Source organism: Ischnura elegans, chromosome 2 (genome assembly GCF_921293095.1).
Source record: "Ischnura elegans chromosome 2, ioIscEleg1.1, whole genome shotgun sequence".
Lineage (NCBI taxonomy): Eukaryota > Metazoa > Arthropoda > Insecta > Odonata > Coenagrionidae > Ischnura > Ischnura elegans.
The window spans coordinates 44,856,637-44,882,638 of NC_060247.1; the positions used below are offsets into that span (position 1 = coordinate 44,856,637).

Here is a 26,002-nt window from a genome sequence, read left to right on the forward strand (position 1 = left end):
GTAGCCCTATTTCGCCAAGGCAATCCATTGGAAAATTGAAACTTTGTAGGCGTGAGCAAACGCGGCCTGCGGCCAAACTCGACAGGTCGCGTTCGGCCGCCACCGCGGCGGCCAACCGCTGCACAGGCCGCGGCCGCGCCCGCTAGGCCGCTCTGGTGTGTGTGAACGCATTGAACGCTACATTGATAATTGGCCGCGTACCGCGGCCGCCACCGCGGCCGCTCAGGTGTGTGGGAGCCTTAATTCGGTAGTTAGCGTTCTAAATTGCAGATTGCTTGCTGAGATTTTGATGAATAATGTTTTCTCAGATCTATTTTTCTCAAAACATATATCTTATTCGTCGAAATCATCGTTATGTTCTTTGATGAAACAGGACTGTTTTTACACTCTTATTCAAATAATTACTTTTCCCACTTAATCAAAATAAATTCGGGTGAAAGATTTGTCTTATATATTAATTGATGGATCATTGACTATCGCATAATCTAGGTTCAAAATTAGCTTAATGTACGTGCATATGTTATGCAGTTTGGATTGCTGTGGTAATTGAATCGATAAGAAAATTATTGACCATATGAATATAAATTAATAATTTGATAAATTGAAATAATAAGTATAATTTGAAGGCTTTCAAATGTATGGTTACATAGCTCTTCACTTTTTGACCGGAGAACGGACCCCTGTGACTTTTATGTCTTCTTTCCCAATTCAACAGTAAAAGCAATCCACAAATGATTCTATTTATAACTTCGGATATCGAGTTTCGAAATGTGTTCCTGGCTTAGAGGTTGTCAGCACTACCTTGTTCCAATAGACTTAGTAGCAATATCTGCTTTCGTGAGCGGAGAACATAACTTTTTTGTGCGAACTTTTCTCTTTGGAGGATTTGAATTTTCAATTCGGCCTTTAAAGCGATAACGTTCAGGCCACAACACATTCATTTTAGTCAATCCCGTTCGCGACAGCCGATTGTAAAGTCGGCGCATGCTCAGTGAATTTGTATTTAGCGTTTTCATTGAAAATATTCCGGGAATTTAACTTGCAGTAAAATACCTGCACACTCACTTCACACTTGGGGCGTTTTTGCCGTAATTTCTATCTCTCTCCTTGGATTCAGTTACAAGCGTGCGGCGCTCTCTGTATTTTAAGTGATTTGAAGCTGGGTAGAAATACCTTTCTCTGATGAGAATATATTTTTCTCAGCGCAGTATTTCAAGCATTCTTATTGACCACTGATTACCCTTGTTTTACTTATGCTGCAAAATACAATTGCACTGGCAAAATAAAGTGGACGGGAATTGTTCCGTTGAAAGTAGCCTGTAAACCACTATAATTAAATATAAGTTTATGTTCGATGAACCAAGAAGTTCTTTGAAATGGAAAATATTCTTATTCGCTATGATCAATAATTTTGTTTAAATTTTGCCATAAAATTTTTTGGAATATGAATGTGGGAAATTTATCTTCGGTAGATTTATTTAATTTTGCATTTGAAAAACAATTTTCTTATATTTGCCACAATTGGATAATTTGTTTGCAAAGTCATGAAAATTCTTATTGAATAGTTATGAACAAATTGACAATTTATTTCTCCGAGCATTTTAGTTGGCAACGTAACTATTGTAGAGTAGTTTTGGCCAATAAGACTAACGAATTTTTCAGCAATTGCATTTAGGTAGATACTTCCGGCTACAAGGATATATTGAGCCTCTGTCCTTGATATTATCTTCATTTTATTTTAAGTGATTTTACCGGCACCATACTTTAAATTAATGTTTAATACGGTTTAATGACGGCTACATATTGAAGCCATTAGTGTATTACTAATGTATCGGTTATAACTTCATGGGAATGGTATATTTTAAAACTAACAGGCGGTATTTTTTTAATAGGAGTCACTCAGAACAATTATGTCAGCAGGATAGAAAATCTTTTGAGAAAGAAGATACTACGAGTCTAGTAAACTTACTGTTTGAGTGCTTCACTATCGGGCATAAATATCACAGGGTTCCGAGCTCCGTCACAGCTTATTTTCACTCTATCGACTACCTTAAATTCGAGGTAAATCGCAGGTGAACCCGGTATTGACAGGCTTCATTCCTCTGACCTACAGAAAATCACCCTCGAACGCAGTAGATGACAGCAAACCCCAAACTATAATACCGTGACGGACAGGCATAAAATATTGATGACGCCGTCAAGGGATCAGACAATTTGTATGGAGTGGGGTGGCATAGAGTTGTTTATTAGACTTGAAGCAGAGTGTGATATTCTCTACCCCATGAATCTCTCTCTTTCGGGCGCAAGTCGGATACAAACTTGAGGGTCTTGTTCGCTTTCGGTACGCGACGATATTTGAGCGGTGGGTAGTTCTCGTCTATGCAGAGGCGGCGCTGCGGACGGGTGACTGGCGGCTTGCGGGGAGTAGGTACCTTCACGCGAGCGCGTATCCTCGAGTGTAACTCTAGACGATCGCAAATCTGCGGCTGGCGTACCCTCAGACAGCCGAGAGGCGCCATTCGAAACCCATCGTCGCCGAGGCTCTCGCCTTCCGTTAAGTCGTTAAAGGCGGACCCCGTTCACGCTTCAAAGGCAGCGGCGCGGCGGGACAAGAGCCGGCAACCGTCGCCGGGCTGTGTTGCGTACTCGCGCAAATGCAGATTAAAGGAGAGGGAGGGGTGGTGAATTAGGCGAAGAGTAATGCATAGGATTAGCTTCAACTGATTCAGGCATGATGTATTGGAATTTCGAAATTTTGAAATGAAAGGTAGTTGCACTTTTCCACACTAATGTAATGCGAACGACGCGTTCCGGCTCACTTTGCCATCATCTGCTGCAAGACAAGAGACAAGAAAGTCTTGTACCAGATGCTCTGTGAGCATATACGCGTCGCACCCCTTTCATTTCAACATGGGGTTATCGGTTAACATCTTTCCATGGGCGGAGTTTTGGGGGAGCCAACTCCCCCAAGTTAAATCGTAATTTGTCCGAAAAAGTTCGAAACCTGAAGAATTGGAAAAAATATTTCAGTCTTAGATATGTATCGAGAAATTATTTTACTGTTTTTCTACTTCGTATAATGCCCCACTTTATGGGAGCCAAAAATGTAAAAGGTATTATTGCAAATTAATACGCGAAATGCCACACGTTGTGGATAAACATGTAACGCAAAAAACTATTGATTCTTTTACCTGGAAAGTAACCACGATTGCGTTAACTTCTCTTACCTTATATTTTAATTAATTTGTCACAGCTTGCTCGTCGGAAAAGAAAATACATGAAACATTGCAGGTTTAGATATACGTTTGCAATTTACTTGACAAAATGAAATATTGAATTTACAGACAATTTTCAATAATCAAAATAATTCCTTATACCCTTAGGTCATGACCAACTGTATATTCTAATTTAGAAACAAATTTGGTAAGTATATGGGTAATTATTCCTTCTTTTTGTATATTGTCTAATTATTTTCCATACTTCAACACTTAAACTTTCCACAAAAACCAATTACATGATACAAAGGGAAACCAGTAACAAACTTAATTTTTGGCCAATTAAAACCTCTTGCCATATGGCTTCTTGTATCTTATATGATAATAAAAGTTTATAGTTACAAGACAATTATTCGACGACACAGGTTGGTTTGTCCCTCTGTGGTCTGGAAAATCCTCTCACCCTGCGTGGTGTTTGTCCTTGGTGGGCCCTCAGATTTTAATCTCCCGCATGTAAAATCTCCCGTTCCTCTCCTTAATTCCAAGTCATTTGTCAATTATCCTTTTCTACGGGAGCTGTGTCTCGCATGATGCCACACTCTGGAACTTCCCTCTACCAAAACTTGCGTGCTCTCTCTTTGCAGGACCGTACACCGACGGTTTTATCTACAATACCGCTGGTGCTCGGCTTCCCGCTCCAACCTTCCTCTCCTTAGGTCTATTTTTCATTCTAAAAATTCATAACTTGGTGGGTCCCTTAATGTTTTCATAAACCATGAGGTGGTAAAAGAAAAAAAGGCGAGGCCAGCGTTATGTTGCAGATATTATGATTAAATGTTTTGAGTGGCTAAGTTTAAGAAATTTTGCGGGGAGGGCCCCGAAGAGCCCCTCCGTATTTTGGGCCAATACCCCCGGCATAATTGCTGCCCAGGGGTAATACAGTGATATCTTTTCAGTAACAAGATATTATTCGTCCGTCGTTTTCCGTGTAAGTCCAAAATTACAACCGTCATTCCACTGAAATCCATACGCGGCGTTACAATAGCGGTTAGTGGCCGCACATTATAATTTACTGAAATACGGAGTCAGCGATGGTTTCAGCGACGGGAAAAAGACGTGCAGACTGATATAAAAAGGGACGGGTTTACCTTTCTTGAAGCTATACGTAAAAAATCTTTTTTTCCGCCTTCATTGAATTGATCCTTCAATCCATCACTCGAAAGGGACGGAAAAATGATCGTCAGATTCAACATTAACATTAGCTTCAATAAGTTCTATACTATTTTTCCATGCGTTACTACTTTTAGGCGCAGGCCTTGGCATATATTCGTTTAATCCAACTCAACTTCAACCAATGCCTTTGAAGAGTAATCATTACTTCACGCTTCGGCCTAGCACAAGCAGCAGCAGCACGTCAAATGGCCTCTCTCGCGCCCGAATATTTATTGCCTCGTAAATACCGTTGAGTGAAATTTACGCGCTTAATCTGGTGGGTGGGATCGACGTTAAAAAAAGAAATGAGGGAATATTGTAATGAGGATGCGAGTTAGCTTTTAAAGGGTTTCTATTCTTCCTGTTGAACGCAATAAAAAATAATTATTTCCGCTCTCACTATCTACTTAGAGATTAACAAATTTAGCTACAGAGGGAGGCGAAAATTACGCCGCTCAAAAGCTTAATGAAAACGAGATTTTTTATGTAATTATCTCTTATGGGAGTGGTGTATATTTGCGTGAACAATCAAACTTTGTAAAATTCCGCGTTTTAATCCTTAAAGGGTAAATTAAAATTCTGCAGTGCTGCATATTGATGTGGGTATTTCAAGGGTGTTTTACTCGGCTTTTTTTTCCTGTTCTCATTGAAACAAACTGAGCAGATAATTGCAGATTACACTGGATTATCTCTGCTAAAGGTACAAGCTAACGTGGGTTGAGGGAAATTCATGAAGTCGGGTGGCAATTAAAATGATTTTCAAATCAGTTAGATTAACCATTCTAATTTCAGAGACTGATCAGACGCCTTAATTAATTTCTGTTGAGGAAGCAATTGGAATGCAAATTATCTGTCTACGTGCATTTGCAGCGATAAAATATGCCTATTACGTTTACCATGAGAATGATATCTTTATCATTTACTCTGAATTACAAGATCGCGTACTAAATTTGATCGCCTGTGAGATAATAAATTTAATAATGATTTGAAGAATTTTTTTTTGCTAAAATCTTTCCTCTGGTTTTTAACAGGTTGAAATTAATGTTATATTTTCCCCACGTGAAGTGAGGCATGAAAAATAGTGCATTTGTGTTTTCTGGATATTATACTAACAGATTACTTTTCAAATTATTAGAAAGAAGCATGTAAATTTTGGCAAATACAGTGTAGTGCGAACAAAATTTATTGTAACACTGCTTGGAATAAGTGAGTGTGTCAATCATAAAGTGACTACGCAGTCACGCGCATAGGTGCAAAGTTATATATTTTGCCACAACACCAATGGCGAAGTCCGCAATGAAAAAAATAGGCTTTTATTAATTTCACTGAGATGAAAATTAGTGAAGGGGAATGCCTTTTGAGCGTTTTCCTTAACATATTATTACTGTGGATGATTTTTAGCTTCCATAATTACGTATGCTGGAAGCGAATGCATGGAGTTATTACAAAATTTTAGTTAAATCTCAATTTTGAGTACATTTTTGTCTGCTTTAGCAATATACAAGTCTTTTTTTATGAAAACTCATTGCAGAAATCGAATTTTTGACGTGGACATTTTTTTTCTCGCGGAAACATTTGCCCCCCAACGTTCCTTATTTATTTCCAACTTACTGCATTGCATTTTGAATTCATCATACTTTCCAGTGATTGCGATGATGAATTTGTACTCAGTGTTTTCTTACCTTTATTGTATATGGTCCATTTAATATGATAACTTAATTATCGTATCATTAAAACTATTCTTGAAGTAAGGTAAGTTTTATAATGTGAAAAAAATTAATAATATTTTTATTTTGTTTTAATAAAATGATACACTTAAAGCAAGTAAATTTATGGTGCACATATAACAACTAAAATTTAAATAAATTAATTATTACTTACAATTTTAAATCAAACAAAAAACTAAACAACAAAACTATCACCGCGGCATCAATCGCATTGTTTATCCAGTTACATAATCAATTATGCGTTAAATGTGTTGATGCCAGTTGAGTAAAATGTTTAATTGACAAAGAAAGCGGATCAATATCAGCCGCGAGAAATTTTATCATAAAAAATTCTGTGGAACAGAGAGTGCTTCATTTCTGATAGCCTCAGTATAGGCATGTGGGGTAAAGAGGTAGAACGGTTGTGACGGGAAGGTACTATGATGCTGAAGAAGGAAACAATATAAGGACTGGAGAAAAGTTTCTCGGGTTTTACACCGGTTGATGTCGTCCATGTCTCCCGACGTTTCGATCCGCCACTTGCTGATCATCCTCAGGGGATCTTCCGAATTCCCCTGAGGATGATCAGCAAGTCGCGGATCGAAACGTCGGGTGACATGGACGTCAACCAGTGGAAAACCCGAGAAACTTTTCTGCAACTGATATGCCGGGAAAACCTAAGATCATACAATATAAGGACTGTTGAATAAATAGTTATGTATAACTATTAAAAAACTCTTTGCTCCTAATCTAAAAAAGATATCCTTATTAACCTGCATGGGTAATATGCGATTTGCCACGTGTGCGGTGGGGGGTCATGAAAGAGGTATTCGGGAGGTACAACCGAGTGAGGAAAATAGCCGTGATGGTTGAACAAGAAAAAGAAGAACGCTTGAATGAAGAAAATTAAGGGGCGAAACAGTCGCATGCGCTGCAGTGCCTCGCATCTTCGGCCACTCGGACACGCGCCTGGATCCATTCAGCCGGCGGGGGAAAGGCGACTCAGGTCAGCGCTAATAATTCTGATAGGCCAAAGCTGAACGGTGTAGGACAGGGGTTCTTAAACTTTTTAATGCAAGGGCTATATTGTATATTTCCCGCATTTATGTTGGGCGAAAGAACAAAAATAAAAACAAACCAGTAACTTAATTTCCTCGGAAATTAAAGCAAAAACACATAAAAATTAAAAATAATTTGTTGGAAAAAATCAGGGTAAACTACATAGATCGCAAATACCATACCATACCGTGATACCAATGGTGAATGAAGGATTCAAAATACTAACCTCAGATGTAATTCGGTGCATTTTTCATTCCTGTAAAAAATCCCTATAAATTTTCATCCTTGTATTATAGGTCACTGTTATTAACACAAAAGCTTACCTGTTGTTGTGCGGAGGTGAAGGATCCATACTTTCGTTTTTTTTTATCGCACCTTTGTATTTTGTGGCGTAGTAATAGTCTGTGTTCCAAGTCACGTCTTCAACTAGATGTGTCCTAGTTGGGAACAGGCCGCCCAAGATGCACAACCTATCGGTATATGGTGCATGCATTTCATAACTTGGCATTAAGCTTCTCCGATGTTAGGATTAGTTCACCATGACCTCTCCACGCGAAAGATTTCACTATGGTAATAGCGAGAGTGAGGATGATACCCGTCGTAAGAGCTATAAACTGAGTTGTAGTTTCATGATATTTGAAGGATGATACGGAATGATATGAAGAGAATTTCTTTAGGTAAATTTTTCATGGCACATTCTGCCTGCATACAGGTCAAGGAAGATGCATGCAGACCACTTTATAAGTTATGGGTATTTTACTTTAAATAAACAGCTAAAAAAGTGACTTATGGCTATTGAAATTAGTACGTGGCTAATTTATTAATGGAAATATCGTGATTTTACGAGTATATATAGAGGACAATTAGGAAGGAAGACGAGGAAAAACAGGAGGCAATCGAGATGTGGGTGTGGCGAAGAATGGAGAAGTGAAATGGACAGAGAGGAGGAGAAAAGATGAAGTGCTGGACATGGTGGGTGAGGAGAGGCAGCGGTTAGATGATATACGGAGGAGACGGAAGGTATAAATGGGGCGAGTACTTAGCGGTAAAGGGATGTTGAAAACAGTGTTAGAGGGTAGGATGTTATATAAAAGAGGGAGAGGAAGGAAAAGAATAGGATTTTTAGATAGAATGAAAGGGAGTAGGCCTTATTGTGAATTGAAGAGGGAAGTGTTTGATGGGGAGGCAGGATCTCAGAATTCTTCTCAATTACTCTACAGAAACCTACCTTAATCGGTAGAATACTTTAATTAATATGTTTACAAGTATAGCATGTTATGGTGAGTTTGTGGATCTAAGGAAAGAATAGATTTATTATTTATTCTTCATGTTTATAATGTTCCCTTTCAATGGTCTCCTGTTTGCAGCAAAATAAGGGCAGAGGGTTACTTTAAGCAGGGGAGCACTCGCATGGGACCCAGCCGCTATTGCCACAGCTCCTGCCGCGTCCGCCGCCCGTCAATCTAAAGCAGTTATCAAACGTGACTCGGGCCCTCCACGGTCAACTAGTATATGGAAAGTGGCATTCCTGGTTCTCTCGCTCTGGAGGATTGCCTGGAGTAGGAGGAGGGAAGAGGGTGAAGGTTAGAGGAGTGTTTGAGGGTAGAAATCGATAGAAGCCTCCCCTTTCCCTTCCTCCTACCCACTCGTGACACCTTCTCACCCTCCCGCACCGAACGGAACGCCAGGATAGGAGTAGCGGATGTGCGGGGGTTGAGGAGGGGGGGGGAGGTAAATAGTGTAGCGATTACGTCGATAAGCGAAATGCTTTGGAGGGAAGGGAGGAGATATTGTCAGCTAATCACGGGAGGCCGAGTTAAACCGTCGTTTTCAAGTGAGATTAACAACGGTTGAAACTTTTTGAAGGGCTGAATTTTGTCCATTTGATCGTGAACGTAAACCACGAATAAAAACCCCACCGTACTTGGTTGTGTTTTACACGTGAGTCCCTAGAGGGGATATACATGCCTGTTTGATTGATGCCGGCATTAAAGAATTTTCCTCCCGGCTCAGTAAAGTGCTTTGTTCGCGTGGATTTTTATCCCATCATTGTGTATTGCCTGCAGGTATGGTATAAAAAATGATTCCGACGTAATTTTTAGCTTTATGATCGTAAAATCGAAAGAAGCTTCCAATGCAATGTAAAACAATCGTGACTTTATGCGCAGAAGAGACTTTTGATTGGAATTACCTCTAAATACCTGTGGTTAAAAATTGTCGAGTTTCTTTTTTTCCGTAAAATAAATTAGATTTCCTTTCCGATGCCAAACTAATCCTTATTGACTCATAAATTCCTCTTGTTTCGCCCATTAACTCCTGGAGGTTGTTTGTAGTTACTTTTCAATAAACAAAATTGAATGGCGGAAAAGAATTTGTGCTTCACATGGTATATACCGATACTTAGTCATCATATTAATTCCACCCAACCACATAATCCAGTCCAATTCAGACTCATTTGTCTTAAGAGGATTGATGACGGTAATGAATCTGTTTTTTAGCCTCATATCTTGTTTAAAACTCAAGCTCTTGTCTTGAAGTTTACAGAATCCTTTTTAGCATCTCTAAATCCTAATCAACAACGCCAAAGTTGAATATTTTACTTCAGTATTTTCTATATAAAATTTTCTTTGGCTTCATACTGACAAAATATTACCTATGCCGTTTTTTTACAAATCCTTAAAATTTGAAGAAGGCAGCGGAGGTATTAAACAGTTTATATATCACGAAGGAAGAATAAATACGACAAGTTGAGCTGGAGTGATAGCATCCTTAGAGAAAGGCTTCAAAGAAGGCATACCTCTTGCTTGATCGGTTTTTATTTTGTGACGGATTAATTTCTTAAAACTTAATATGCTATTAAGTGTTACTAAATAATATGCTGGAAACATCATGATGTTTTAATTAGTAAAAATGCTGATAAATGGGGCAAAATAAAACCCGTTGAGAGGGATACATGCGTCCTTTTAACTACAAAGTCTCGAAGATAGGGACTGCTCGAAGCAAAACAAGGCCTATAAACGCACGCGTGGGAGAATTGGGATTAGACAAGACCGGCGTGACAAAACTGCACGGCACGCGAACTGCATCGTTGAGGGGAGGAAATGTTTTCCTTCATGTTTTCCTTGGTTTCATTTTGATCGCGAGAGATAATATGGACTCTAAGATCACGCCCTTGTTTTTTACCCACTTTATTAAACGGATAGCACGAGCTCTTGAACGGGAAGGGATTTTCTCTCTTCCGGCGTTTCCTTCGAAAACGACGTTTCGTGGAGGACGTGGGAGGTTTCTCGCGCGAATAGTTTTTTTTTCGATTCCTTTTAGAGAGGGGGATATCGGAGGAGTTCTCAAACGAAAGATATTGGTGAAAACAAGGCTCCGTGCGTGAGTTGGATCGGCTCGCGTGTCGCCACGAGTGCTCCGCGCACTCCGAGAGGCTGTCTCAACGCGTCATTTATTCTCACGTGCTTTCCCTCAAACACACACTCATTTCATGCAGTCAATCAAATCCCACTTTCTTAAATTAATTTTTAACCCGAAATATATCCCCTTTTCTGGCTTGTATGGAATATTTGTCACGGTGATTACGTTCATTCAGTAAATTGTAATAAATGTGTATTTTTTAATTACTTTAAACGCTGTTTTATTAGATTAGTCTCGACTAAAAACACTCCGGAGTGATTCATTGGTGAGAAATTATTCAATTACAAAACTTTTGGCTACTGTATTCCTAGGTGTACGTAGATTTGGTGGTCGGCATCCACTTGGCGTTTCTTGGTGAACAAAGTAATTAAAATATCCATGGGTAATACTTTACTGCAATCAATTTTTTTAGATATCTCCCATAAACACTAATCGCTTACAATATAAATGTGGTAAGTGACCGAGTTCTTGCTGGGCGATATTACAATATTTTCAATTTTATTATGAAATTCAGTGACATGAATTTGAGTTAAATTGAAAATTTTTGCTAGCATTTTTTAAATTATACATTATATGTACTTTGTTATCATTCTGAAATGTAATATATTACATATTACTTATATTGAATCAGAATTACTTCTTCTGTGCAAGTTTTTACCTCAAATTCCATTGTTTTCACGCCCAAAAAATGTGTTCACTGAAAAATCATCTGTTGGTAAACCTACGACATTCCATATTTATTTCACATATCATCCTAAAGGCATCTGATTAATTGGATCAAAACTGGGTTGGGTAAACTCATTAAAAATAAGCAATCTCTATTACCCACATGTTTGAATAGTATTATTGGTCTATTGTTCCAGAATTTGGCCCAGAACTTTCAATGGTCTATAAGCTTTCCATTAGGACGAGAGGTTTCATAGATCCATTAAAGATGAGAGTGGATATAATATGACTTATATTATATTACTATTATCAAGACTTATTATAAAATACCGTCTTATATACTATTATTAATAGTATATAAGACGGTATTTGTCAGCCTTATATTTTAGAGGAAATCCTGAAAAAACTATATGGAAATGGAATTATTTTAAACGATTTTCAGTTGTTAAAGAAAATAGGACACCTTTTGGTCGTACGAAAGTCAAATAGAGGCCAGGATAACTGGCTTTCCTTTCGTAACTAAGCCTTTGTTCTCAATATTGAGACTTCGTGTTTTCCATTGTGTTACGCTATTGCATATCACGTGTTAAGTGGTCGTTAAAGCCAAGTTTGTATACTTCATCGATTCGCACTTTCAAAATTTGGAAAAGTCGTGATAAATTGAATGATATTCATTGAATTCCCATTTCATCGATTTTTCTTAGCTCTCCACCTCAATTTGTATCTCTTTAACGATAGTGTTCTACCTGAGATTTATTTTTGTGTCAAGGGCTGATATTTGAAGTGGTTCAAAAATCTTAATAGAGTTTTCCTCCTTTCTCCTAGAAATGGTCTGCATTCAAAATCATTGGTTTCGTGACGAAAGTCAGCACACTAATTCCTTAAGCGAGTCAGATTCGTGTAACCGATACAACGATTTTACCCCCCTAACGTTCGTTATTGATGCATTACTGCGTTGCATTTGCTTGCATTTTACTTTCCAATGATTTTGACAATGAATTTGTGCTTATTATTTTGGCAATACACTATTTCGTACGGTAGCTTAATTATTGTATCACTGGAAAATATTCTTGAAGTTAGTAAAGTTTTACAATGTGAGAAATTGAATAATAAATAGTCATTTGCAACCATAAGTTTTTATTGGACTACTATTACTTACATTACTACTATACATTACGCTATTACCTATACCACTTCTTTTATACATAGCGTGACCCTGGTTTCGATGAATTATAATCATCTTCAAGCGCAAATTATAATCAATTTATCTTATTACTGCTACCTAGTTACTTTATGAATTTTAAAACGGAAGCCAGAATAGGGGAAAAGGATGGGTAAAAATATTCATTTATCAGAGTACTATTATTATTTATTAGAGAGTATTCTTTTTAGTAAATCGATTTCCAAAAATAAAGATATTTATAAATCGTTATATTTAATTATCGTTATTATTATCCGTAATTTCCATAGAAACGTAGGATGGAAAAGGGAATATCAATCAACTTAATGCATGTATATTTATTACTATACTTACTAGTTTTTTTCCAATGGACACATGACCTTTAAAATTGGTTACCCATTTGGTAACACGAAAATCAGAAGGTGTTTTTTGTTTTTATTGGATTTTGTTTAGCTAAAGATAATTAAATATACTATAAAAAAGGTATTGATGGTGAAATTCATTACAAAACTTAAAATCAAGACCCATCATAACTTTGCTTAAGTAATCCTTTGGCCAGCTATCTACTTACAATTGGTTCCTCGGTCACCCAAGGATCCCTCAGACTCTTATTTTGTCTCGGCGTTTAATTTTCTTGAAACTTACCCTATCACCATATTTGGGTCTTTTATTCAATAAAGAAAAAAATCTAAAGAAATTGCACCTCAGACAGTGCATGTAAAATATTCATAGATGATCTAAGTAGTTTGGAAAAAGTTTTATATTTTATCTATAATTAATAAATTAAAAATAAAATATTTTAATAAAATTTATAGAAATATCAATAAATATCATAAATTATTTCATGTTTCAATTTCACACAAATATTGGCAAGGGTAAATTCGATATTGCGTGCAGATTTCAGTATTACTACGATATTTTCCAATAAGGACGAAAAAAGATCGTGGGAGCAAAAAAGGCGTTTGCGACTCACCAGAATGATATAAAATGCGTGAGGTAAACCAGAATCGTGAGAAGGGAAAGAGCGAGCAAAGAGTGTGGGACCGGAGGAAGGATTTCAATGCCCAGTGTGAATGCTATTTTCTGGGCGTCGTAGTCGGTTCCGGGATTTTATGCCGCGATACGGGGAACGGCCGCCTTGGTCCGAAGGCGATAAGAGCGACAATTTTGGGCGCCCCCCCTCCCCGGGTGGCCTGGGAAGGCAGTGGTGGTTGAGGGGGGCGTAAGGGGACAGAGGGGAAGGGTAGAAAAGACTTGGAGGATCGTGTGGGATGAAATCACTGCCTCTCGTGCAACGCCGGAAATGAATAGTCACGACCAGTTCTTGTTGTAGCGGAACCCAATGGCTGCCCCTTTCCACCGAAATTGGTCCCGGGCGATATGAAAATTTGACTCGTAGGGCAATAGGACTCACAGCCATGTAAATCCACTTAATTTCCTCCAGACACGGTCGAAGCATTTCAACTACATGGTCTTTTGCTCCGACACGTTTTCCCTCACTCCCTTTACGTCCCTATAATTCACTCAACTCTATTGCTCGAAAGCCATGTTCACGAATTTTTGCATAAGAGGATCCTCAAGTTGACCTCTTAGAGCCGGTTTTATAATGTCCGGTTATGCCTAACCGTAGGACAATTCAGACTTGAACCTTATCTCGCGGTGACTGACAGTTTACGTTAGCTAAAAGCCTGATTTTATATACTTATTGCTAACCAGAATTTACAACCTTCTTTAGGTGCAGGTAAAAACTGTATCATCTTATGGTTAGCGTTAACTTGACATTAAAACCGGCCCAAAATGAGTTGTAACCCACCGCGCAATTAAATGGATTTACAAATATCGCCACTCGCGTCGCTGGCGGACAAATTGATCCGAGTTTCGCGGGGAAATAAGGTAGAATTGGGGGTACTAACAAAATTTTATATATATGATGATGTTATCTATCAAATTCATAACTTTTCAATGCTATTCATCGTAAATACAAACAATATACCGTAAAAAATAGGAAAAAGTGGATCGCATTGCACTGTTCACCACGGCCACGACGTAGACATTTTTGAAAACCGGCTAAAATGCGACCGAAGTGGCCTCAGATATCAGCCTTCTATGAGATGGAATTGGGCCTCTATGTAGTCCCTATCATTAACTTCTGGATGGTACACGCGCAGTCCTGGAAATTTCGGCCATAGACGGTTCCGAAATTGATGCTTTTTTTCCTTTTCTTTTTTTGAATCGGGAGGGGCAAAAGCATCAAAAGGCTCCTTCAGGCTTAATTACAAACCGGCACGGTAGCTTGTGTTCCGAGGGGTTGTTTTGATCGTCCAAGTGATGCGATAATCTGCCTCAACCCCAACCAAAATGTGCTTGATATCTCGTTACTGTCGTCAAATTTTGTACTACAACTTCATTCAAACCGGGAAAAATTGACCGTTTTCAGGCACTTCAGTTTTCTTCGAGGTATTTATATTTAATTTTCAAGACTGAGATGATTTCGTATGATGTGGTTTAAAACATCTATTGGAAAAGCAATGAGATGAGTTTGGTATCATTTCATAAGGTTTCCATGTTTTATGTAAATTGTCAAGAAATGAATAATGTTGTTATAGAGTTTTTTTTAAGTGTTTAGTATGTAATCATGGATTGTATTTAAGTGTTTAACTTTTTAAGAATTATTTTGAATAGGCTGACTTTCCGTCCAATAAAAAATAATCCTCGAGCAAGCAAAATACCCTGTTCCATTTCATTACATTTATGTATATATTTTTAATATTAGCCACGAAAAGTTTTTAACGGGCATATATTTTGATTTGCATATCATCTTTAAGAGAGCACCTCCATCCCGCACTGCTGGTCGATGGGGCGAAATAATCTTCATTAGAACTAATACCTTTATTTTGTAATTTTCACCGTGATTATAGTAAACCCTGGTAAACATTTTTATTGTACTTCAAATTTCAGATCCTAAATTTTTCCTTGATAATAGGGAATTTATTTTTAGACTTTTAATTCACTTAACCTGAAAATTTTACTCGTTCATTTCAAAAATTCATTTCATTGACCGAAAAAAAATTTGACCAAAAGAATTCATGATACAGTAAATTTTAAATTAGCAATAGATCATGATAACGAATTAGTAATCAAAATTATGGTATAAAAATGACTCTCTCCCATTGTGATGGCTATCAAGAGGTGTCTAAAAGATTTAAGTCTTGCAAACCGGGCGTTTCCTGTATAATTTTAACTTATCACCGAAAACTGCTCTTTTTGGCTCGTGAAAATATTTTTTAAATGCTGATTATTAGCCTTGACAAAGGCAATGCACAAAAGGCTCATGAAAGGGCTACTCTTTTGAACGCCAAAAATTCTCGAGGAAATTAGAAAGCATAAATATTCTTCGGGTTAAGGGATTAAAGTTTTCATTCCTCGTGAAAATGCTCAAATGAAATTAAAAAAAAATAAAAATGTTGTGATTCACCTAGAGCGAGTAAACTGCCTGACTTCACGTCCGTGCATATTACGCTCGTAAAATCCAACGCTTGGGAGATCTCTCAGATCTGCGGAGCATAACGCTCAAGTATGCTACATGGAGACGATAAGCCCTTATGAGTATTTTATAAATACGACGCATTCCGGCAGGATTACGAGCTTATGGTTACTTTATGGCGATTCTGGATAATGATGTTATCTCTCGGAACCGCGGCCCCTTCTAGCATGTCGACAAAAGCATGCCACGTTGCTCATGCGAGAGTGGCGCCACCGTAAATATCCCTTGACGTTGCGCTCAAGAGTGTTTTGTTTCTGAATTTTCAGCGCTTTAAAGCCTTAGCGCAGGTGGGAATATCTGCCTTTAATATTATTATTTATTTATATCGTGCATTTTTTAAATTTATTTTCCAAAGGCAGAATACGTTACTGAGCACTAGAGTTTGCGAACTTTAAATAAAAAAAAATATTTTGTTATGCTTGCATTTTTCTATTTCGTATTTGAGATACATATTTAGCTTCTTGCTATGTCTGTACCGTTAGCTGCGCAACGTGTTAACGCATGTAAGATCATAATTTTTTTTCAATTTCAGGTTATTTAACCAGACTTTTTATGTGTAGATATTGCATGTGTCGACTAAATAAACAATGTAATGAGCAGTTGCTCATAAAAGCAAGGATTTCGTGGCCAAGTAATTCTATAATTATTTTGATTATCCGTTAGACTTGATATTAGTGCATATTAATAGATTTTACTCGTTATTCAGATATTGAACAAACATGACATTTTTAATGTGTATGACTCTTATTTTTCGGTACCTTTTAGTGTATTACTTATGACTAGTTGTATTAATAATGTGAATTTCCACCTTATTCCTCACTTAAACCCAATTACCACTGTATTGCTACGTCATGTTTATTTCCCATCGCCTACCGTAAGCCATGGAACCATATATTTGCTTCAAAGAAAGCATTTAAGCTATTAAAAGTTGTAATTACCTAGGAGTGACATTAAGCTGGGATTTGCAATGGGGACCACATATCGAAAAAACTGCGACTAAAGCTTTCAGGGCATTACATTTTTTGATGAGGACCCTTGGAAAAAGCTGTAAAAAAAACAAAGGAATTCGCGTATAAAACGTTTGTTAGGCCCATTCTAGAATACACAGCAGTATTCTACACAGAAGCTGCGGGGCGTCAGCATGGGATCCTCATTTGAATCAGGAGATCAAGCAACTATCAAAAATTCAGCGATTAGCTGCTAGATTTTTTTTTGGGAAATTTCAGAAGGAAGGCAAGCGTCACGGAAATGTTAAAAACGCTGGGATGGAAATCTTTAGCGTCAAGGAGGAAGAAAGCACGCTTGAAGTGTATATTTAAAACTTACAGTGGTGATCCTGCGTGGAGGGACCTAACGAAGTGGTTAAAAGGACCAAGTTATCCGGGTAGGAGGGATCATAATTATAAGATTAAGGCCCCAAGGCAGCTGTCAAATAAACTAAAATTTTCCTTCCTACATTGGGGGATAGAGGATTGGAATGGCTTGCCAGAGGAAATTTTTTTGAGTCCTTTCCAACTCACGCCACTATATTTATCAATAGGATAAATAAAATTGAATTGAATAGGGCTTTATTATCGTACATTTTTTTAGTTTGGTGTTTCTTGTCTTTTTTACTTTGGTCTTAGTATATTATTGTGTAAAAATGGATTTTGAGGGGAATGTGAATGTAGACATGTATTGTTTTATCTTGCTAATTTGGTACTATTTGGACATGTATTGTGTGACATTTTTGGTGAAAAATTTGGTGCTATGGGGACATTTATTGTGTGAAAAATGGTATTTTGAGGGCTTTTTAAAATTTTTGGTACTTAGTATTTTGGGTTATGTATATTATTGTGTCTTTATGTACTTCATAAATTTATGTTACCACCCGACTTCATGGTCGACTTGTAACTAAATATTTTAGTAATAATAATTATAATCACTAGCTAGGTTGAATAGTTGAGGGCAGAGCTCAACAACTACTGAGCATTTAGCTTGTGAGTTTTACAGTTCAGGGCAAAAGACCGAGTTCCTCTCCTTGGCCGCCTTGCACTTTCCGGACTTTCGCTTCGGTGAGCCGAAAGGCTTTGTGTAGATTTGAACTCTGGACCATCCGTTGTGTACCCAATCACTCTTATCAATTAGGCAAATACTTTCACCTGGTTAGTAAATTGTGAGTATTGACGAGCGACGCTTATTTCCATTGATAAAAAATTAGAAGTGCTCATGAATTTTAATCTCTTTGCGAAACAAAACCTGTTCATTACTTCATGAGGCGCTACTATTTGATCATATATTCCATGGATATTTTATTACCTAATGGCATAAATTTTTGCTACCTGTACATTATGAAACACTGCAGCACTCACATTTACTCCTCGATGATAAATTCTTGAACGTCAGAGGGATCCTGAAGGCCTGGAAATACCCTCGTTAGCTCCTCTAATCCTTAAAGTTCCTCTTAGCCTGAGGTTTCATTTGTTTAGACTCTCTCGAATTGCGTTTAGGTAAATTATTATGCATTGACTGTATCAAATGAAGGAGGCTCAAAACATGACTCTGAGCACCATACAACAAAGCCAACAAAATGATGCACAGCAAATATTAGTGTAAGTAGAGCTTGAGAAGAAGATGAGCTCAATAGCTAAATGTATAGCCATCATTCAGTTTGCCAAAATCACCTGAAATGCTGCTTTTGACTCAAATGAAGCATATCAATTTAGACACTTCCATGCCATGTAAACTTAGTTACCTGGAGACCCAGAGTCGAGCCGCATCGCGGACAGCTCAACTGCAAAGATAAACATATTATGTTGTGGATGTTTCAAAGTTTTAGACTGCGAATTTATCCCTTGCTACTTGGGAATACGTTTGAATACTTTAATTATTTTACTCAGTGACGAGTGTCAGGAGCAAAATTATGGCTTTTTCATAATTGTTACTACACGTATGTCATTAACTTACATTACTACTAATCCTTTTCCCGTATATGTATTTTGCAAAAACCGGTTTACTAAATAAATTATCATTTATATTGCATTACCATACATGTTAACCCTATCATAAATCATTAGTAATATTAAATTCATTTCTGCTCTCAGTGATATAGATGGTGGTAGTTTAGAAACTTTAAAATTTTAATTCATTCACCTTGTTTTTTTTCATTATCGTTGGAGAACCAACACATTTTCCATTTCGTTGCAATACCCATATAGCTTCTCCAAAAAGTATACTTCTAGTACATTTTATCCATGAAATATTTTCGTTTGACGTCAAATATAGTAAGAAGTGCGTAGAGGCTTCGGTATACCCGCTGCATCACTCAATTCCCGGCCTACCTTAGCGTTTTTCTTCCCACCGGAATCTATCTAAGCCGTGCCAAGTCTCCTCCAGCGATGGCCGAGGTGCTGCCGCGGTGCCCCTTTTTTGATGGCAGCATATAAATACTTTTTTTCACCCGCGCAAGCACCGCCGTCACGGGGAGATCGGCGAGGCTCGCAGCGAGGGGATGGAGGGAGGATCTGGATGTTTTATGGGGCAGGGTCCCGGGAGATTTTGGTGGCGGGCGCGCGCGCGGCAGAGTCTTTTCAAGTCTCTTTGGCCGACGTCATTTGCAATTCGGAGCGCGGAGAGTGCACGGCTCCCTTTCGCTTCTGCGTCGTTCTCCTCCGCGACCTGGCGTGCCCGCCGCGCTATCGCGATGGAATCTGGGATAGTGGCTGCGGCACGGCGATTCATCGACGCCGTGATCTCGAGGTATCGAATCGACGTAGATGAAGAGCATTTTTTTAGGTTTCGTTATTTCACTGTATCACAATGTAAAAATGTATTTTTACGGGAAAATTCAGAGGTTAAATATTCAAATTAGAGAAAGGTACACGCAAATGATAATAAGTCAAAATTTACGCATTCTGCTCTTATTACCCTGAAATTTCAAGTTAATATCCTACAGCAGTTGGAAACAAATCAGGAGACGCTTAGAGAGCAACCGCTCTCAACCACGGATATTTGTATATATACCCCGAGGCAAGGCTGAAATAGCCTTACTGAGTAATATAGATTCTTGGTCTTCATATTAGATTCCTGAATCCCTGAAGAAAATGCGGCAGTTGTTTGTCGAAACATTGGAAGGAGATATGGAGGACCTGACCAGGCGCAGAACCCGAGAAATCTTCGGCGCTATTATTCGCCGGAATAAAAACCAAACATTACATCAAGTATATATCTTGTCTTCTTAAATATAATATAATTTCGTTTCGAAAAAGGCCTGCCAAGCCGCAATGATGCATATCATGTCATGCATAGTAATATACGCTACATTCGGATATGAATAAGTAGTCTTACATTAGATCAGTATTTTTGTAAGTTAGAGCTGTTATGAGGACGCACATTCCATCTTCCGCACATCCTCTAGCCTTTTCAAGGCTTCCATCATGATATCTCTGGTACACTTTCAAATGCAGGTGTATGCAATGACCACGAATATTACATTAGAGGATTCTCAAGTCCGCCGCTAGATTTGTTGCCGCTCAGAGTGCATTTAAATAATATTTAAAATTAACACTCGCGGCGCTACCTGTCATTTTCACTGCCACTTTTCACGAGAAAATACTCGGCCGTGAGGCCCGTATTCTTATTCAACCGTATACATCCGTCCCTATTAACAAGAGGCTCCTACATGCTCTACCTGCATAACTGGTGGGGGATGATTCCGTCATCAAGTTCTTTGAAACATCGTCGTTAATGGTACAACGCCAATTTTCCACTCTGGTTGCATAATTTCTATGAAACTAAGAAAAGAGGTCCGATAATTTTCGGGTGTATTGTTAGGGCAACGGCTAAAGGTAATAAAAAATCGGTGTCGTCCATCTGGTCGTGTAGGTGCTTTAATTATCGCCACAAATACTCTCATATCGAGCCAATTGTAGAACCATGTTGTCTTTAAATTACTTCAAAAGCGGTGTGTCCAAGATAGTGATAAGTACGGGGCAAATATCATCATTGACTTGGGAGCTTACGTTACATCATCAAGGTTCGCCATTCGCTTTCACTTTCCGTAGGAAGGTTTATTATGTAGCAAATAGTGGCATTAAAATACGTTTTTCTATGTTTAAACATAATCGAAGTATTGGTTTCTCAAAGGCGTACCAAGCGCCAAACGTGAAAAATGGTAATATATATTCGCAGAAACAAAGTGATGTACACCACTATATTGTACTTAATATTCTCAAGCTAATTTTATTAATTATACTCGCTTAGCTCGCAGGGGGGGCTCTGCCCCCCCTAGGCCCCCCCGAAAAAGGCCTCCGGCCTGTTATGCTCACTGTGGGAGGTCTTACACTTTTTGTTTGCTACTTGTTACTTAAGGATCGTTTACTTTTAAGCTGGCTAGCTTAGGTATAAGCGATATTTCCACTTTCACGTAAAACGAGCGCATGGTACGTAGGCTACAATGTGAATGTAAATATTTATAAAGAGAAACGTTTTTCTGAGGGGCTAAAAAAGTAAAATAAATTTCTACGAGTTTCTCTAACTTATTCAATTCAAATACAAAAAACGTTGAGACCACGTTCCACTGTAACACCCAATGCATACGTAATATCATAACATAATGACTTTACGAATTACAATGAAAAACACGTTTATTAATTATTTTCCACAAAACAACCAAATTCTTGATATACGAATAAGATGTAACAGCTGTTCCCCTTCGTAAGCGAATAACGTTGGGACTGAATATCAATATCTAGATTATTTATCGTGATCGTGAATGATTTCACTTCAGAAATGCCTCTTTTTAAAGTTTTAATGAATCGGGATACACAAATATCTCAGCTTTAATATCCAAAACGCAATGCGCAATAACTCTGGTGAGAACGGAGTGAGTAACGGATCACAGCCTTTGGTGTACAAGACATTGTGAATGTCAAGATTTCGATAATTTTCACAGTTGAATAACTTAGTCACTCAAGGAAACGTGATTAACGCAAGACAAATAATTGAATAAGAAATACCTTTATTTGCCCTTATCTTCCATATTGTATTATTCACTGCCTATTCACTCCTGCAGCTCACGGATAACATTGTACATTAAAAAGGAAATTAACGGAAAAAAGAACGTAAACAAAAATAAAAAGTTATCACCATCACAAAACACGATAATAAAATCATTTTTACCAACCTATATTATGTAAGACTTGTTTAGAAGTCTTTCTACTACAATCGTGTATCGCCAACAAGATACGAACTATAGTCAACAGCACGAATCATATTTCTAATATGGCATTTAGAGCACTTGTTAACTTTGAAATTAATAACCACCACACTCTCGATGCAATATACCAAAAACAATAACTAATTTCTTACCTTACATTTCTCCGCTTTTGATTTGAATGCGCTTTGATTTAAACAGATGTTTGTTCTTGCGGAAAGAAGACGCAAAGAAACCTGGGGTTTCAGACAATTTTAGAGGGGGTCTTCATTAGACTTTTTGCCGTATCTCGTCTCGTTCACCCCAAACATTTGTATACGTGAATGAATGAATGAATGAGTGGTCGTTAAGGGGCTTCATGTTATATAGATTTCACTTGATGGGTATAATTTGGTATTATTTTTGTCTTGCTGCTGTGTTTCAGTGCATTTGAAAATGGTTCGTGTGAGCTCGTCTCCCTTAATACGTATTATAACTTAGAATCTTTAATTGAAGTTATCAGCGGACGAAATTTTGCCGACGTGTTTTTATACAGTGTAGGGCTGGTTCAGGTACCATACACCCTACGTTTAGGTCCAAAAAAGGCCATATGTAGGACTTGATGTGGCGTCGGGGTTTTCAAATAAAAAATATAACAATTCCGGCAGGAAAGGACTTTATCCCACTTGCACCGAGGCTGACAATAAATCATATAAACCACACATTTAACGCATGCGCGACGAATATTCAATAAGGAAGAACACTTCCAGTTCTGTAGATGGCGAAAGTCACACAGACCGAGATGACGCTGTCAAGTGATGCCGAATAAAATAACGCGCAACGGTAGCAGATATAGCGCGCAACCGCCATGTTCTTGGGCCTCCTTTAACGAAGTACCCTTGATATTAACCAACTGAATTAAACAATCAAACGGTCTTCGCCATGCTCCACCTACGGGTTCAGCTGAAGCCAGGATAAAGCTCTTACAGCAGATATAAATTTAATAGTACTAATGATTTATGTTAGGGTTAGTACTACTGAGTAATTTAACGTAGGTATGACAGTGAAATATAAACAAATAACTCGTTTACTAAATAAGTTTTAGTAATTCATATACAAAGGGAAAATATTGCAAAAAGTGATAAAGTATTCCTATAGCAATGACTAACTGTAGCTTAATTTTAAAATTGTGAATCACTGCCGGCAAAAAATTAAATTGTAGCTCTGGAGGTGCTTCGCAAGATGATCTCATGCGAAAATTCTTGGCTACTCTCTGCTATAGGGTATCAGCATTCCATTATTTATGTTTCAGTGAAGTGCAGTCACGGAAATCAAAACATTGCAATGAACCGCCCATTGGACCGGTTGAAGTGGGCTGAAAGACGTCTGGGCCCTCTAGACATAAAATTTTTTAAAAATTTTGACAATTTAAAAACATTTTTATAAAGCGATGGAGACATCTTACAAGGATATACATTATATAGGTGTACCTACAGAAGGGAAAAATATTCATATTGCCTCACTCCCTTTAATGTAGAACATGCCATTCTACAAAATATGACGTATATTTTGGCTTATCGTATTATTTTTAACTCTTTCATAAGTTTTGTTTTCTTTATAGTGCTTTTTTATAGAACTTTTTATTCCTCAATTTAAATACACTGAGGCTGAATTTGATAAATTTCATTTCTGGTATATAATCAAGGGCGTTTTTTTAAGCCTCGAATAAAAAAATTTGCTCATCTTGTCAGGATATGTAGCTAAAATTAATTTATCAAAACTCACTCCTTCATAATAATTACGTCCGCGAGTGTGCAAGGCTAATGACAATTCCGCGGAAATAATGGTTTTTACATTCATTTTTTCAATCGTCCGTTATTACCCTCTATTTTGCCTTTATTATTACTCTTCGATATCTCCTAAGAAGAATGCTGTCATCAAAATTTATCAAAGAGAATATTTTCCATTTTTGCATTTGCTGGTCTACTGCTATATATGGATAACATAATAATATTTACATTAGACGTAGGGAAAAAAGCGATAGTGAATATGACGTGAAAATTTTTCATTTTTTTTCTAATTCATGCTTTAATGAAGATTGTAATTATAATAAATGATTATATTTTGAAAAATCAGCCACAGAAATATGGCATTAAACATATATTGAAATATCTGCATTAAAAATAGAAGGATGTCATAAAAATGAATGTTCATGGAGTGTTATTTACTTTAAATTTAGTCCCTTTATTAACTCTGGATAAAAATGGATAAAAATGGATAAAAATATGGACATAGAGCAACACAAAACGTGATAGATGCTAAAATAAGCTTTGCTGTATTCAAATCAGTATTTATTAAAAACGTTTCCGGTTTCGACCTATTCATGTCATTATCAAGAAGTGACAAAATTCTACTGTTATATATTGAAATGACCTAAAAGTTCAAAACCTGTAAAGTTTAAATTTTGGAATATCATTATCATCATTAGTCAAAAAACCAAATATTGGATTGGTTTGCGATTTTCTCTCTTATCCGCTGACCTTTTTATAGCGACGCATTTCTTCTCTTTTACATCCTTTATAACCTGTCCTATGTAACTTATTCGGGGCCACCCTTGCCCTTCTTCCCATCCACCTCTCCTTCTGCGATAGTCTTCATCAGGCCGTCGTTGTCCCGTCCTCTGCTTAAGGTTTTTAGGAGGCTTCTCTTTTCTCCAACTTTTCTCAGCACTTCCTCGTTACTTACACGCTCAAACCAATTTATTAATAAAGTTTATTTTTAAGACTAGCATATCACCATTCCACGAGGGGAACTCGCGAATCCGTGGTTTAACGCAACTAAAAACAATTATGGAATTCAAATTTCCTCGTTTCAGAGGTTCAGGAATCGTCGACCTCCCTACCGGAGGCAGATATACGGCTGTATCACTCAAGCGCCCAGATGGGTGTGAGATAATCCATAGGCTACGACTAGGAATGCGAATATCCGTGTGATGATGAGACCCGGATATCCCGCAACCCCGTGTCATAGGGTGGACGAACGTGACATGATTGACTCAGCAGTAGGAAGGGTGACGGTAAGAGGGTCGCTCGTAATGAGCGGGGAGTGTCGAACCCCCATTCCCCAACATCGCTGCCAATCGTGCGTCCACGGGGTTAAGTGCGCCGCGACGCCCGGCGTCCCTCCTGCGGTCGAACCGCGTGCTCACGCGTCACGTGAGATAAAGCGACGCTGCATGCATCGGCGTCGGTTGCAGGGATTCGAAACGCGCCTCCCCGCTCGCCGTGAGTGGAGAGGGGACGGGAAGGGTCATAAAACGTTGTCGGATCTGGTCTCTTGACCGCTTAACTCTCGGTCAAGCCTTCCATCCGTCGCTCGAGCCGTCGGGGATCACGTCCCGTGGAATAGGCGTGGCGGGAGGATCACGGAACCTTAAGAGCTGGGGTCGGATCGGTGAAATTTCGAACCGCTCCTACCCAATGGCTGGTCATTGAGAGAGGACCTCGCAAAATCTCGTGGTAGTTGATGGATTTGAGTTTGCGAGTTTCAAAATGGCCACTGATATACAAAACAGGTTCTTAAGGTTGAACGCGTTGATAGCGCTCCTGTTTGTTCATGAATTAGCAAGCGTGTTGACCGCTTTGTTTATAGCCTAAAAGGTCAGCAGATGAAAGCTGTAATTTAAATACTTCCCAATTCAGTTATTTCTTGAATGCTATCTCACTATGTTAATGTAAATAACGCACCCTGATAGTGTAAAAAAGATTAATAGGCAAAATACAAAACTCAACTTGCATAATAAGGTTATTTTTACAAAGCTTTTCTCTG

At 38.1% G+C, this 26,002-nt stretch overlaps 1 protein-coding gene across 2 annotated transcripts in view; it reads left to right on the forward strand.

Annotated features, from left to right (window-relative positions):
* Positions 1-26,002, forward strand: part of LOC124153661 — a 779,682-nt gene that overhangs the window by 261,461 nt on the left and 492,219 nt on the right. The gene's annotated exons all lie outside the window — the stretch shown is intronic.